The sequence below is a fragment of the Solea solea genome, chromosome 5 (assembly GCF_958295425.1).
Source record: "Solea solea chromosome 5, fSolSol10.1, whole genome shotgun sequence".
Lineage (NCBI taxonomy): Eukaryota > Metazoa > Chordata > Actinopteri > Pleuronectiformes > Soleidae > Solea > Solea solea.
In genome coordinates, this window is record NC_081138.1 from 16,656,049 (window position 1) to 16,670,326 (window position 14,278).

The following is a 14,278-nucleotide window of genomic DNA, read 5'->3' on the forward strand; positions in this document are numbered from 1 at the left end:
ATAAATTGTAGGCCCTAACTGATGTTTAAGACAAAACAAAGCACTTTGAGCCATGTCTTGTTGGGGTTGAACAATAATAACGCCAACTGAACACCCTCATCATCACAGTGATCTGCAGTGATCCACTTCACAAAAATGGATAGTTTGATACATCTCAAGTCAGAGAGGGAAAATTTAATTTGAGTGTCCTTCAGCATTTTTGACAATATATTGTCCAATATTAATAATTCACTCCACAATGGCAAAGTGACACTTGAGGACAGCTTTGCTTTGTCCAGTCCAGGCAGGTCCACAGCAGCAACCCTTTACAAAGGCTCTTTCTGAATGAGGTTTGGGCATCTTACCTATTAGTATGCTCACCACAACTCATAATGGTTTAACACCGTCTCTGCGGCACAATGTGCAAATTGCATGTTGGGAACCCACTAGGACTCACCTGGATGCTTTAAATTCAGATTCAGTCAATGCCATTTCAATACCAAGCCACCATAAATAATAATCAGGGCTAGTGCCACTTTTGATCTGAAATGTGTTTATCCGTTTGAAGTTGGGAGGGTTAAACTCAAATCTTAACACCCCGTTTGATTTCAAAATAAACAGCCCACACTTCTTCCAGCAGAGGGTGCTCGGAGGACAACTGCTCCTTAGATTCACGATGAATATTCTCTTGCTATGTTGTTTTCTTCGTTGAAAAGTGAGGACAAAGCATCTGAAAAGCGGCATGTGGAAGCATTTATGGTTCTACATTATGGATGGCAAAGTAACCTGCAGATTTAGCTATCGTAGCTTGTCCTGAGTCAACAGAGGAAGCATCTCAGACTAGATGAGAAAACTATTTCGGATTCTAAATGATTTCGGATTCAAAAGACTTCCGATTCAAAATTCTAGATTTGAGGGTCTACTCTGCTGTGTCATAAAATCAGAGTAAGGTGTTTGCAAGATTACGTAGCTTTTATATTTGGAAAAGGTAATGTAAAGCAAATAAAGAAAATTGTTTACATTTGTTTAAGCTAAACGTGTGCATACTTTGGCTCACTTGTAAGCATAAAACTGAATCCTTTGTTTTATACCATGCTGTAAGGGCACAGGTGTCTTCAAATGAAACAGGGTATTGACATGGTAGAATATAGAAGCCAAGCTAGCTTTCCAATGCATCACTCACTGTTGTACTGTTGCACGATAGAGAAAAATGAAGCAATGTTATTTGAAGAAAAGAAAAAAAGAAAAAAGTTTGGAACTTTGTAATCGATTTGTAATCTTTGTAAGGGCAACAATCATTTTTTTCACAAATCAATTGTTTGGACCACTAAAAGAGTGGCAGAGCTGTTGATGGAACTCTATAAAATATCATGTTTGACATGTACAAACTCCAAAATCATTTCAGCGATTTTATATGACTTAGGTTTAACACTCAACCACGTAGTGAACATATCAAAAAAAAAAAGCATGTACGCAGGAGGTGAGGTGTAATTTTACAGCACTCTGCACTTTTACAAACCTGATGGAATTGAGCAATTAAAAGAAAAAAAACTGCCACAAAGAGCGATGTCGAGTGAAGAGATAGCCCGAGCAGGATGGGTGGGGGGGGGAAAGGTTGGTGATTGTGTTGAGCCATCCATGGTGAAAGCATGAGTGTTTTCCTACTCGGAGAAAGGGGAAGAATAGTCGCCGGACAGATGGATGGGAGGAAAAAGTGCCACTGTGGCACTGATAAAGTGACTGAGGACCACTACTGCCACACTTGGATAATTCCAGACACAATCTTCTCCCCTCTTTTTTCTTTTTCCTCTGCTGCCAACCCCTGTTCTTGCAAGCATAATAATGGCTGTTTCTGTCCCCTGCTACACACACACACACACACACACCAAATACACACATAACTCTGGAGTGTTTGTCAAAGATGCAGGGAAAAGAAGGAGGGGAGCCACTTTGGGATACTGTGAAGCCCCTGACAACCTTTCATTAAACAGGCAAAATTAGAGGTTTGTAAACCTCTGCACACCCCAACCTCCCGAGCTCATCCACCTCCACCTTATCCTCTGTGGCCCTAGCCAGCAGACTCTATCTCCAGGCTGTCAGAAGACACTATCTCTCTTATAGCTTGTGAGCAAGAAAGCAAGAAACTGTTTCTGATCTGCTCTTGCACATTATCACTGAGATGAAAAAATGCCTTCAATGTGAACACCACAACCTCAGCTGAGGAACCAAAGAAGACATTAGCGCAGAGGTTTGCAGTTGATGGCATGCAGATGTTCTGATGCCTGTAATTAAATAAGGCCAACTGGGTGTGCAAGAGTTGACATTGCATATAGGTGTACAGCCGGGCATCTGCATAAAGAGCCTCTGCTTCTGCCAGCAGCCATCATGGCCTTGACAGATTAGAAATTGTGTGTGTAAGGATTCACTGCAAATAATGAGAAATGAGTTTTAAATTGTAGCTCAGGCACTGTGGAAAAATGGGCCCTGTCAATATGTGGTGTGTGTCATGCAAAGAGAGGGGGGTAGGAGTCACAGAGTGTACTAAAGGATTTAGGGGGGAGAGAGATAGGAGCGACAGAGACGGAGCGGGAGAGAGAGAGAGAATGAGGGATCAGGGGATGACTTTGTTTTGGTTTACTGCTTATTACCATCATAATCCTTTGTCCTGTTTTCCACTCTGCAGTCCGGGCACACCTCTCGCCTCGTCTCTGCGTTAGACACTGTGATTGCCTCGTATTTAAGAAGCCTTCTGTGAGCCCCTGTTTCGACAAATGCTTTTCCAATACCAATCACAGCTGAGTGCACCTCATTTGAATCTGTGAAAGGGGTTTTGATTCCATCAGCAGAATGCTCCACCAAGCGCGGCACAAACCATTCAATACTGTGGCAACGCGTGAAAGCCTCAGAATATTCTCACCTAGTATATGCATACACTGTAAAGGCTTTGAAAGAGGGCTGCCTAGCCTCTTCAGCCCGTGTTGTTCATTAATCCCCCTTTTATTCTCTACATAGGACCTCATTAGCTGTTCTCCTTTATGGCATTTGGAAACTGTAAGCTGTGCTCCGTATGACTTTCAAACGTGCAATGAAACACAAGCATTTTACTGATCATAAACTTTGATGAGGGAGGGAAAGGGGCTAATTGTACACTCAGTTCTAGTGTTTATATCACTTGGTCCCCCACTAATGTGTATGTATACAATAAGTAGGCCTGCATTTTATTGCAGCTGATTGCGCGTGGTACACACCAGCTGCTGATATCTCTACTGCAGCAGCTTGTTGACCTTCAAACTTATCAGTGCATATCTTTTTGTAAGAGCAATTGCCTGCCTTTTGGTCTGTGAGGAGTTTGGATAATGCATCCAAATTAAAATCTTTTGTACGTCCCAATGCTTGATTGCTTGAGTGCCACTGAGAGTTGTTAAACATTAATGGTGAAGGACTTCCTGATTCCCAAAGTCATTTTCTCTTCATTATTCCGGCGTGTATTAGTTCTGCTTGTTTTCTGCATAGACCTGCCACTAAACTGCCTCATCGTCGGCTCAGGAGACAGGTCAGCAACATCCACTTATCTGTGTCACTGTGTCCTTGCTTATGTATTCAAATCTACTGTCGTTTTGGCCCTTTAAGCGCGTGGCTTTAATTTAATCACACTGTGTAAGATATTTTTACTATAACTAAAAATGCAGAGGTTTGAAGGCTGTAGCTGAAAAATAAAGTTAGTGTTGTGTTACACACACTAAAAAACTCTAACATAACCATAGAGATTGATTTTACAAGCCACCGTTTTAGCCACCTGCAATGCAGAGAAGTGGAGACAAATCACCTGATATCAGCGTTATAACCACAGCAGCTGCCTGCCATCATAAAGTCAGCTGTGTGAATATATTAAGAGTGCAAAGTGTGCACGATATACACTATGTCACAATATGTATAGCTATCAGAATGACTTCCCTTATGGGTGGCAAACTTAACATGCAGCATCTGTTCTTATACATCCACATAAAGAAAACTGCTAAAAATGACAAAAGGGAGTTTTTCAATGGACTGCACAGATCAATTCTGAAAGAATTTAGGCACAGGTTTATACAAACCTCTGAAAGCTGAAGGGAAAATAAGCATGGGGAGGTGATGAGTAAGAGTGACAATTTTGGGAGTATAAATGTTTTGTTTCCAAATGTGTCCACACAACCACAGCACTATGAAATGCTTGTCATTTAATTTTTTTCAATTCGCTCGAGTTGAAATATTTAAAATCAGGCAAAAATTTGGCCTCACGCAATAACGCGAAAAACCAATTCTCGGATTGACATCACATCCCTGTCCGACGGTGGGACACTCTTCAAGACGGAAGACAGAATGTACTTGACTTGACACCTGGAGCTGCACGACTGCAACACTTTCCTACAGAGACTGACTGAAGACGGCAGTCAGGCTAGCTGGTTCTGAAATTAAGTATTTGTTATTTGTAGCACTTTTGCCTGAAGCTATGTTAATGGTAAATGGTTTGTATTTATATAGTGCTTTTCTAGTCTAGATGACCACTCAAAGCTGCAGACACTTATATACAGCGCATCTAGGTGCAGCGCATTTTCCGTCACTCATCTTAATTCAGCAGCAATGTAGGGTTAAGGCACATAGACTAGCAGAGCAGGGAACTAAACCCGCAACCTTTGAGCTGAAAGACGACTCGCTCTACCACTGAGCTACTGTCGCCCAAATGTTAGCATTAGCCCCAGTTCACAACAGTCAAGTTTGTGTGTTTGTGTCTGGCTTATTGTACTTATTAAATTCAGGTCATCTTGTGTGAGAGCATGTCGGAAGAAGGAGTCAGGGACATGGATGTGAAGGAAAACAGGAAGGAGACTGAGTAAAAACAGTTCAGGACGAATCTGGAGTTAGTATTATCTGTACATGAAGTGAAGTACATTGAAATAAATAAAATACTAAATAATTTCATGTCTCCAAGTGTATTACATGTTCTTATGGATACATAGTATGTGCTGCAGGTTAAAAATAAAAAAAACTATAACATCATCTTCATCATGTACAGATTTGCTAGATCTGCTATCTGTCCAGTGTGTCTTGCTGCCGCTGTTTTAGCTGCAAACAGACCCACAGGTGTGTACATGACAACAGTCAGGGGGCTTCTTAGGGTATGATTTCAATTCCTGCAACTATTTCCACAATGACAAATACTGTATCATATTAATTATGCACTGAATTCACACAACATATTTCTATTTCATACAGCTGCAAAGAAGTGGAAGAACGGGAAAGAGAGAGAGAGAGAGAGACATTCAGGGCTGCCTCACCTGCCCCACTTGCTTCAACTGGCCCCACTCGAAATGTTGATGAAATGTTTTTACTCTGCCTTGTTCATTCCCTACAAAAGATCCACACATTAATATTCAAGAACAGTCATTTTGTTCTCAGTTTGGAAGCATCGGAATGGTTTTGGTGTGACTGGGGTTGTTGCATGGAAGGAGTAAGGCTTTCCCCATTTTTTTTGTACTCCTACTGTTTGTTTGTTTCGCCGTTTTCCTTTATTCAAACAATGCAACAAAGTGTTTCCTCCCTAATGTTACTCTAGAACTCTCTGGGATAAGGTCTTGAAAAGCTATGGAACTGCCTCATAATTTCAGAGCAGGTGAGTCAGGTGATAAGGTAAATTATGGATTCCCAAAAACACAAGTGGCGCCCACTTAGCTTCTCAAGCTCACAAAAAGAACAAGGAGAAGCAGCATGCGAACCGGAGAGCTAAGAGATACAAAGCACAATTACAGTTGCAAGCACATGGGCAGATTCAAGATGACAATTTGTGCAGGACTTTGTGTGCATCGAGCCACAGAAAAGCTTAGAAACAGACATTTCTAGTGAAATCTTGCAAATGAGGAGGAGCGCTACCTGAAAAATAAGAGTTAATTTTGCTAGTGTGATGTTGTGTTGCATACATTTATTTATGTTACTTATCAGGTTGCTGGTAAAACAAGTGTATTTTATTATATAAAATGCTTTGTTATATAAAATGCTTGGTGAACTCTGGATATTGTTTCGTTGCTGTTTTGCTTTTTATGTTGTTTTTTAATATTCAGTTGTGTTTGTTTTTCTCTTTGACCATTAATGTATTATGCCCTCAATGTGTGTGTATCAAATACATCTTTGCAATATATTTCATTGCCAGTGTTTTCACAAATTGTAACAATGGTCTTTTTAAAAGTGTTGCATCATAGATCAATTATTACTTTAATGTTTGGCCAGCAATTGTCCATGATCAGATCAATGAAGGATGAATCAACTCGCTGCCACACTAGTTGACGAGTGGCGTCTTCATCTGATAAAAGATTTGTGTTACATTGTCAGATGGTTATGGGAAGGTAAGAAAAATACAGTTAAAATCCACTCTCTATTTGCCTCACAGGGCAATCACTCCCAAAAATGTGAAGGTCCCTCTTTTATATAAAAGCTAATTGTTTTGGCTTGGCTTGTCAGAATCCTTCTCATGTTCACAATTAACCTATTGTGCATCACCTTCACACTCTTCCACCGTCTCTTTACCTTCATGCTAATTTCCCACCTACATTCATGTTGTGTGAGAGAATGCAAAGCGCAATCAAGCAACAAAAATGATATAACACCGTAAGATGTATACCATGTTTGTCATCATACAGTATATATCATTAAACTGTATAGCTCTGTAATGCCATCCTTGAGATATGGAAAAAAAAAAAAAAACATTCAGTTTAGCATTTTACAGATAAGGTTATGGTAAAATATACCTGGCTTATGATGAGCAAGAAAATCAATCTGCCCGTCATATTTCTTTGTCATCTCTAAAACAAGGTCTACAACTTTGGAGTCAAAACAATAAATGCACCAAACAAAGTTAAATGACAGTGCGGCACACATACAATATCTGTCGACTGCATTCATTTTTCTGTTATATCAAACACAATTTCATGGTTGACATGGTGAAAGAGGATTAACACCCAATTTATATACCTTTAAAGGAAACAGACTGCTAATGCTGTAGCTTTTAATCCTCCCAGAACTCTAGGCAGGGATGTGTTCCGTCTGCTAGTTTGACTCCGGGTGTGTTTGCCAGCCTGGATAGCTAATGAGTAAAGCAGTGACTGAGGAAGTGCAAAGGCTAGAGGGAAATCAAGAATTGTTGTACCCAGCAGCTAAGAGAGGGACTTCACAGTGTCAAAGGATTACGTACTGTGGGGCTAACAATACTAATGGCACTTCTTTTGCATTATGATAATTGCCAAGACAAAATTGCCATCTAATTTCCCCCTGTTTCTAATTATTGGGCTCTTCAATGCAAGCAGGCAGTGGGAGAGAGCATTGGCAGGCAATTAAACTCCAGCAATTATGGTTCTATTGTAAAGCACAGCTTTACAGAGGATTTGTAGGGCAGAGAGTGATTGCTCTCCGACGCAATTATATAGAGGATAAATCTGGTGTGGACCTGGGAACAGACCTCTTTAAGTTCACTGAAACCTGAAGCAAGTCTCAAAAGGAGGTCAAAAAAAAAAATAGCTACACCTACTAACCCATGGCCACAGGTCAGTTTCAGCGACCCCACTGGATGCACATGCCTGCGAGCAAACAACCCCACCTTCATCCCCCACTGAAAAAAAAGTTGCACAGTTTGCAGGGAAAGCATGTAAGAATTTGTGCTCCTCTTCCTCAAGCGTGTCTGAGTGAGTGACCTGATGAAAATGAATAGGCTTGGAACTTTTAAGCTATAAACTATGGGATATATCATCAGATCATGGCCATCTAGAAATTCAGTAATAAGGCTTTTATGAGAGAATAAGATTCTAAAGAGCCACAGCGTACAATGCCTTATTCTGTTTTTACAGTCGCTACTGATCCAGTGTTGTTAAAAGGCTGATTTAAGACTCAGAGGAGGAAGCTGGTGTCAACACTGAAGACAAAAAAACAATTCATGTTTCGATGAGAAGGCAAATCCACGCCGTCTTGGCAGAATGGGATTTTTTGTGATACGCAAATGAAAAATTAAACATTATTATAGATTATATATATATATATATATATATATATATATATATATATATATATATATATATAGATTACATTTGCCCAAAGTCTGCTTTTCCAAGAACAATATACGTATACATAGAAATCTAATCAAATATATTGGGGATATATTTGGAAAGATTTTAATTGTTGGACTTGGATATATTTAAATGAAGCTATTACAATTAAGGAACAGAAAGGTTAATTATTAATTAAATGAATAATACAGGGCACCACCCAAAATAAAACAGCCGTATCACAATCCATGATTGAAACACTTATTTAGACTGTATGTGTACGTGAGAGAGTGTGTGCGTAGGCGAGAGAGCAAGGAGATGGAGTAGGGAAGAGGGAGGAAGAACTACTACACAACTACGGCATAATGAAAACAACCACGTGCCATGAGCAGGGACGTGAATAATGGCGTCTGTGTAGTTAACACACGTCTAACACACGTCTGTCCTTTGTTTGATTTTGATGCCTTTCCTTTATGGTCAGGCTTTGAGGGTAAGATACCAAATTCAAGGTAATAGTCAAACGTGAATGGTACTACAGCTGAGACTACAGTATCACCACATCTTCCAAAGAACATCATTTAATCAGTAGCAACTCGACTTGACTCGAGTTGTCCTGAGGATGTTCCAGCTCTCGCACAAAAGGCTTCTTCACTTTTGAAAGTTGGTGGTGGAAACCGGGAAATGATTCTCCAAGGATTGTCAGCAGTAGTCAAATAAGTCCTAACCACAGTGTGTCCAATGTGACGTTATGACACCCAGGAGTTACAGTGAGCCCTGCCCACACTCTAAATGATACATAATATGAATATTCTTTTGGCAAGATTCAGCTTTTCCTACGTGGTATTCAAAACGTGCTCAAAGGAGTCAGAGTAAATGATGCATGCACGCAATGTTACTGTTAATAATTTCATCTCAGATAAAAGCCTCCCGGTTTACCGATCACTCTTCTACAGCTTTGTTCAGAGAGCAGTAAAAATAACTATTCTTACAGACAGGCAGACATCCTCATTAGACCATTAATTGGGTTGGTTCATGAAAATGACATTCAGGGTACTCATAAAATGCATTTAAATTTAGAACATCACCCGTTTTAAAGCATCACACCCATGACATTACCTACAACTTAACTGTCCACCGTCTTGGACGTTAATGATTATTAATTAGAAATGTCAGTGCACTTGCTATGATGCACGTCTGTTGGGTTTGTTGAAAAATGTGGGATAGTAAGTGCCATTAAATTCTCAAGCGAAAGCTACAAAACTGGAGAATACTTGCTCTGAGGCAATGTTTTTTTTTTTGTTTTTTTTTTTTAACACGGACAATTAATTGTTTACGTAATTGATCTTTTTTTTTCTATTAAGTCTATTAACTTTTAGCCTGAGGCCAGACAAAACAGAAGCACCAAACACAAATGCTATTATCAACTGCAGTTGCCAATTTAAATTTGGTGCTGTTAATCAAGCTGTGTGCAGTAATACACCCAAAAAAAATAACAACACCATTCAGCTTTGCCCAGTACAAATTAATAACAAACAAAAATGCCAGCCTTTTATATCACAGTGTCACATCAAAGATAAAACATTTCTCTGCTGGTGTGAAAGCTTTGTAAAACTGTTGGTTGATGAAGCTTAAGACATCACTTTCATTGACAGGTCTCATAAATCAAGAGTTGTTTTTTTTGTTTTTTTATCTACCATATGCTTCAACTTTTTCACATTCTCATACTGGAATTTTTCTTCAACAACGTCTGGTAAAGTTTTGGCTGACAGTCAAACGGCAATACCGACAACACATTCCCAATTTGAACTCATGGTCTAAACAAGATTTCATCACACTAGGTTATCTTCCAATGCATAGTCCTATATTTAATTCCATACTTAATTATGAAAAGCAATGCAATGTCAGTCAAGAAACTCAAGATTACATAGTCAGAGAAATTCAAGGGTTTGATTCGTTCAGTCTATATGCCGATGTGTCCCTGGAAAATCCCAAGTTGCTTCTGAAGGCTGTGTCAGCAGCATGTGAATGGGTACAAAAGATTTGTCATACAAAAAGCACAGCACAACAATGCACTGTATGAATGAGTGATGGGGGGGCTTATTATGTTATCATTTCTGGTCCTTACACTAGTGTAATCATATTTCCAGTCATAATTGTTGTTGTTTCTTTTCTTTATGAAATAACAGTTTGCAGTGCAGTTGCAGTAAATACGTCAGTGGAAAAGTGTTTATTGTTACTGTTAAAATTTGTAACACAGTATTGTATTTTTGAATTATTGTATTTTTGTATATTATTGTCATGCCGGGAAAGAGATTTGCTTTATCTTATTCATGAAACATTTTTATTTCCGTGACCTCTGACATTTGACTCGGAGTGGATACGCAGCACTCGTACTTCTGGCGGATATCGGAGCAGAGCTGCATAAATTCAGCGGAATTCAGCACGAGTGGAAAAGGAAGTAGGAAAATAAAACATCTGGTTTACTTTTCAGAATAAAAGATCCCATGTTGACACCACGTCGTATTTCACTTTACCACATCACAGAAAGAGTCCTCGCGAGCTTAGCGTGCTCCTGTTTACTCGCTCGGTAGAAATACTGCTCTCTTTGTTGTGTTTACAACATTTACAGTGTATTTCCGTGCGAGAAGAACCCCAAAAACCCCAGTCTTGCGACTCCAGCTGTGCAGCTGTGTGGAAGCGGGCGGACATGAGACGGAAGCAGTGAAGTGTAACGATTACGTCACAGAAAAAATAGAGATATATATATATCGAGTATCGCCATTCAGCTAAAAAATATCGAGATATGACTTTTAGTCCATGTCGCCCAGCCCTATATGACAGCAATGAAAGTTGAAACAGGAGAATAAAATTCAACACAATTCACTTGTGTTTGGATGATGCCGTTACAGAGTGGCAGAGCAGAGAGAGCACAAATCTATCAACAGCCAAATTGATGTCTATCACCAAGTTACTTAGTACAAGAACAAAAGCAAATTTGTTATTCTGACCTGCATCAGCGTTACTTAATAGCAAGTAAAGTAGCAGTAGCTGAATGTCCTAGAAACTCCGAATTGCTAATGGTAATGATATTTAAGCTTATTAGAGTGAGAACCTAAGAGCTTAGTAAACTCAAAACCATGTCGCCCCCCCACCCCGTATTATTTTCCCCTCTGTCCGCTACCTTTGGTGCCACCCCTTTCCCTGCGTCCGCTCTTATGTTCACCCGAGTCGTCAAAGTTTCCTGCCACTGTGTGAGACATATCTGCATTGCAGTGCCGAGAGGGAAAGTGGCTGCTGGAGGAGAGGAAATGTGTATGAATAGCTCGAGACAGAGATACAAAAAAAGAAAAAAAAAAAAGAATGAGAAAACGGAGGTCTGACCTGTCATTTACCAAAATAATGGATGCCTGAGTGACAGGAAAACATCACTTGATGCATCATTTGTTATATTACACCAGCATGGTTTTATTTATTGCCTCTGAAGCAAATGCATGCCTTTTAATTTTAAATATATGTATATGTATATATATATATATATATATATATATATAAAATTAAATCGAATACAAACAATGATTTGCACCACAAAGTGCTGTCACAGAGAAATTACAGTGAGGGTCATCCACCCCCACCTCCCTGCAAGCCCCTGAGCCTCCCTATTATTAATGGCATCATCATTTTTCCTCTGCTCACTCTATTTCCCTTCTGATAGTACGGCCTGCTTCATCGTGTTCTGCCATGTTTCTGTAATTGCTCCAACAGCCTGCCTTATGCTGAGCATATAGTTTTTGTGTGTGCGTGTGTGTCTGCCTGTGTGTGTGTGCCAATCCAGTGTGCATGTGTGTTCTGTGTGTTGCTCTGTCCCCCACAAGGGCCGGCTGTGAGTTTGTGGGGCAGAACCAAGCTGCAGGCGAGCTCGACACAGAACGAAATGACAGCCTCCAGGCCACCGTTGGTTGATGACCGTGAAAACACTTGCGGTCAACGTAAAGTGAGCAACCGGCTGTCACAGTGAGGCACCGCACTTATGTGCTGCCCTGACAACAGCACCACAACAAGCCCCTCTACATTTAGACTCTGCAGTGCTGCAACAACAAAGGGACAGACCTACATTCACAACAGCAACCACTTCAGACTTCTGAAGTGCATAGAAAGCAAAAATTGAGAGGAGCAAGACATCACCACTACTATTTGCCACGGTCTTTGAGAATAAATGCTTTTTTTTCTTCACTTAAATTACGGTCTCCAGGAGAGAAAGTTGAGGGTGATTGCTGAATGTTGAACAAGGAGAGGGAATTAAGCTGGTGAGAAAGAACACCTAGACAGTCACAGATGCCAGCCAAGGTCAGATAAAGTGAGAAGTAAGTACTTAGAGCGCTACAGGAGCAGAGGCCAACTCTGTGGAGGAGGTGTGAAGGAGTGAGTGACCAAGCGTGAGCACCACCTCTTCTCTACCCATCATTAAATGAAGCCACTTAAACGGGGAAAAAAAAGCCCTGCTCAAAAAAAGTCAATACACGGCACTTCTGCAAAGCCCTGATGGTTTTATTTGGCCATCTGTAGAATAGTTTTGTCTTTGATGGAGAAAAAATGCTGTGAATATGTGTCTAAAGGCACTTTTCACAGAGCCTTGCATTTTTGCTCACTATCTGAATTGCTTAATCTATCATGCTGCTGCCAGAAAACAGGTTCCTTAAGTTAAACTGAGAAGCAATGAATGATGTGCCAAGATCGTGTAGTAAGAGGAGATGATTACCCAGCTGTTTTATCATCAATTTTTGACCTCTCCGTGTTTAAATCACACTTTTTTTTACCCCCTGCACCCCTTGCATTTCTTCTGTCTTGCCTTGTCTCGAGCTCACTGCGAGCACACAAACACAGTTTATTATGCGGTAACATTACCAGATCCCCTTAGGCAGCTGTGCATCTCTGTATGACTGATGAGGGTAATTTCTCCCAAACAACAGAATGATCACTTTGGTGTTGAGCACTACAGACCCTCCCTCTTCCCCCTGTCTTCCATCTTTCCTGTCTCCTTTTTAGCTTGCAACAAAAAGGAAAGCAAAACAAAGACGCTTCTTACTATGTTTCTTGCAGTGTCTTGAATGGTCCCAGAGATACGGAAATAGCTCGAACACACGGCACACAAATAAAAACAAATTAATATGTAAAGTTACTCATTCTAAGAAATTACACCCATTCAATCTCTTCCTAATACAAGGCTTTCAAATCCAGTTTCCACTTTGCCATTTTGGAGTTAAGAGCGGAGGGGTTTCCCTATTCTTTCTTTGATTACTATATGGATCCAATATAATACTCATGCCACTATGGATTAACTTCACAGTAAGAACCAATCCAAGCAAAAGTGAGTTTGTACTTCTGTGTACTACTGTGCACCATGGGATATACTACAGAGTAGTTAGAAGTAGTCTGTCTGTCTCTCTTGACCTCATAGGTTCAGCCTCAGTGGTCTGTCTTTACCTATTATCCCATCTGTCAGTCACACACGAAAACAAATCCACCTGTCGGCCAGGAGACTGGACTGAACCAGGCGATGCTACAGCTGTCTGGGCTTGACTTGGTACAGAATGGAGGAAGTCAGCGCCCTCCACTGGTGATGGAAAGCCCATTAAGATGCTTATTACCGCACCTGTCAGCCCCGGCTCCTCACCTGCACAGATCAGCCAGGCTAATGAAGACCGTCACTATTCATACAGCACCTTGCACATGGAAGTCATGCCTCTGTGCTTTTTGTGGTCCCAGTGTCCTTGATCACAAGGGCTCTTGAGCCTCGTAACAATTCAAGCGTTAAAAGACAGACATTCTTACCGCGCCACTTGATTGCCTCAACAATGAAGCTATTAATGCCGCATTATGTAAATTGTAATGGTCACAAACATCTAATAGGATAAAGGCTAAGTACAGTGCAATTTAATGCTGCTGACTTTCAGAAGGCTCTTTGAAGGATTTTTTCAATTATAACAGAGCTAATTTAATTCATTGTTTCATAGCTGAAAATGCACTTTTAAAGGATGACTGAGTCTCTATTTCAAAACTCAGGTTTAATCAGTCATGTACATTGAACACTGGAACGTCCTCTAAAAGAGATTGACAAAGTTGCCGGGGATCTGTGTTCTAGGTTTTAAAGGGACATAGTTGCCGTCCCTCCCCTCTTCCTCAGATAGCAGGCTTCAGTTGCAGAAGGGAGGGTGTTCATCTAAAAGATGAAAAGA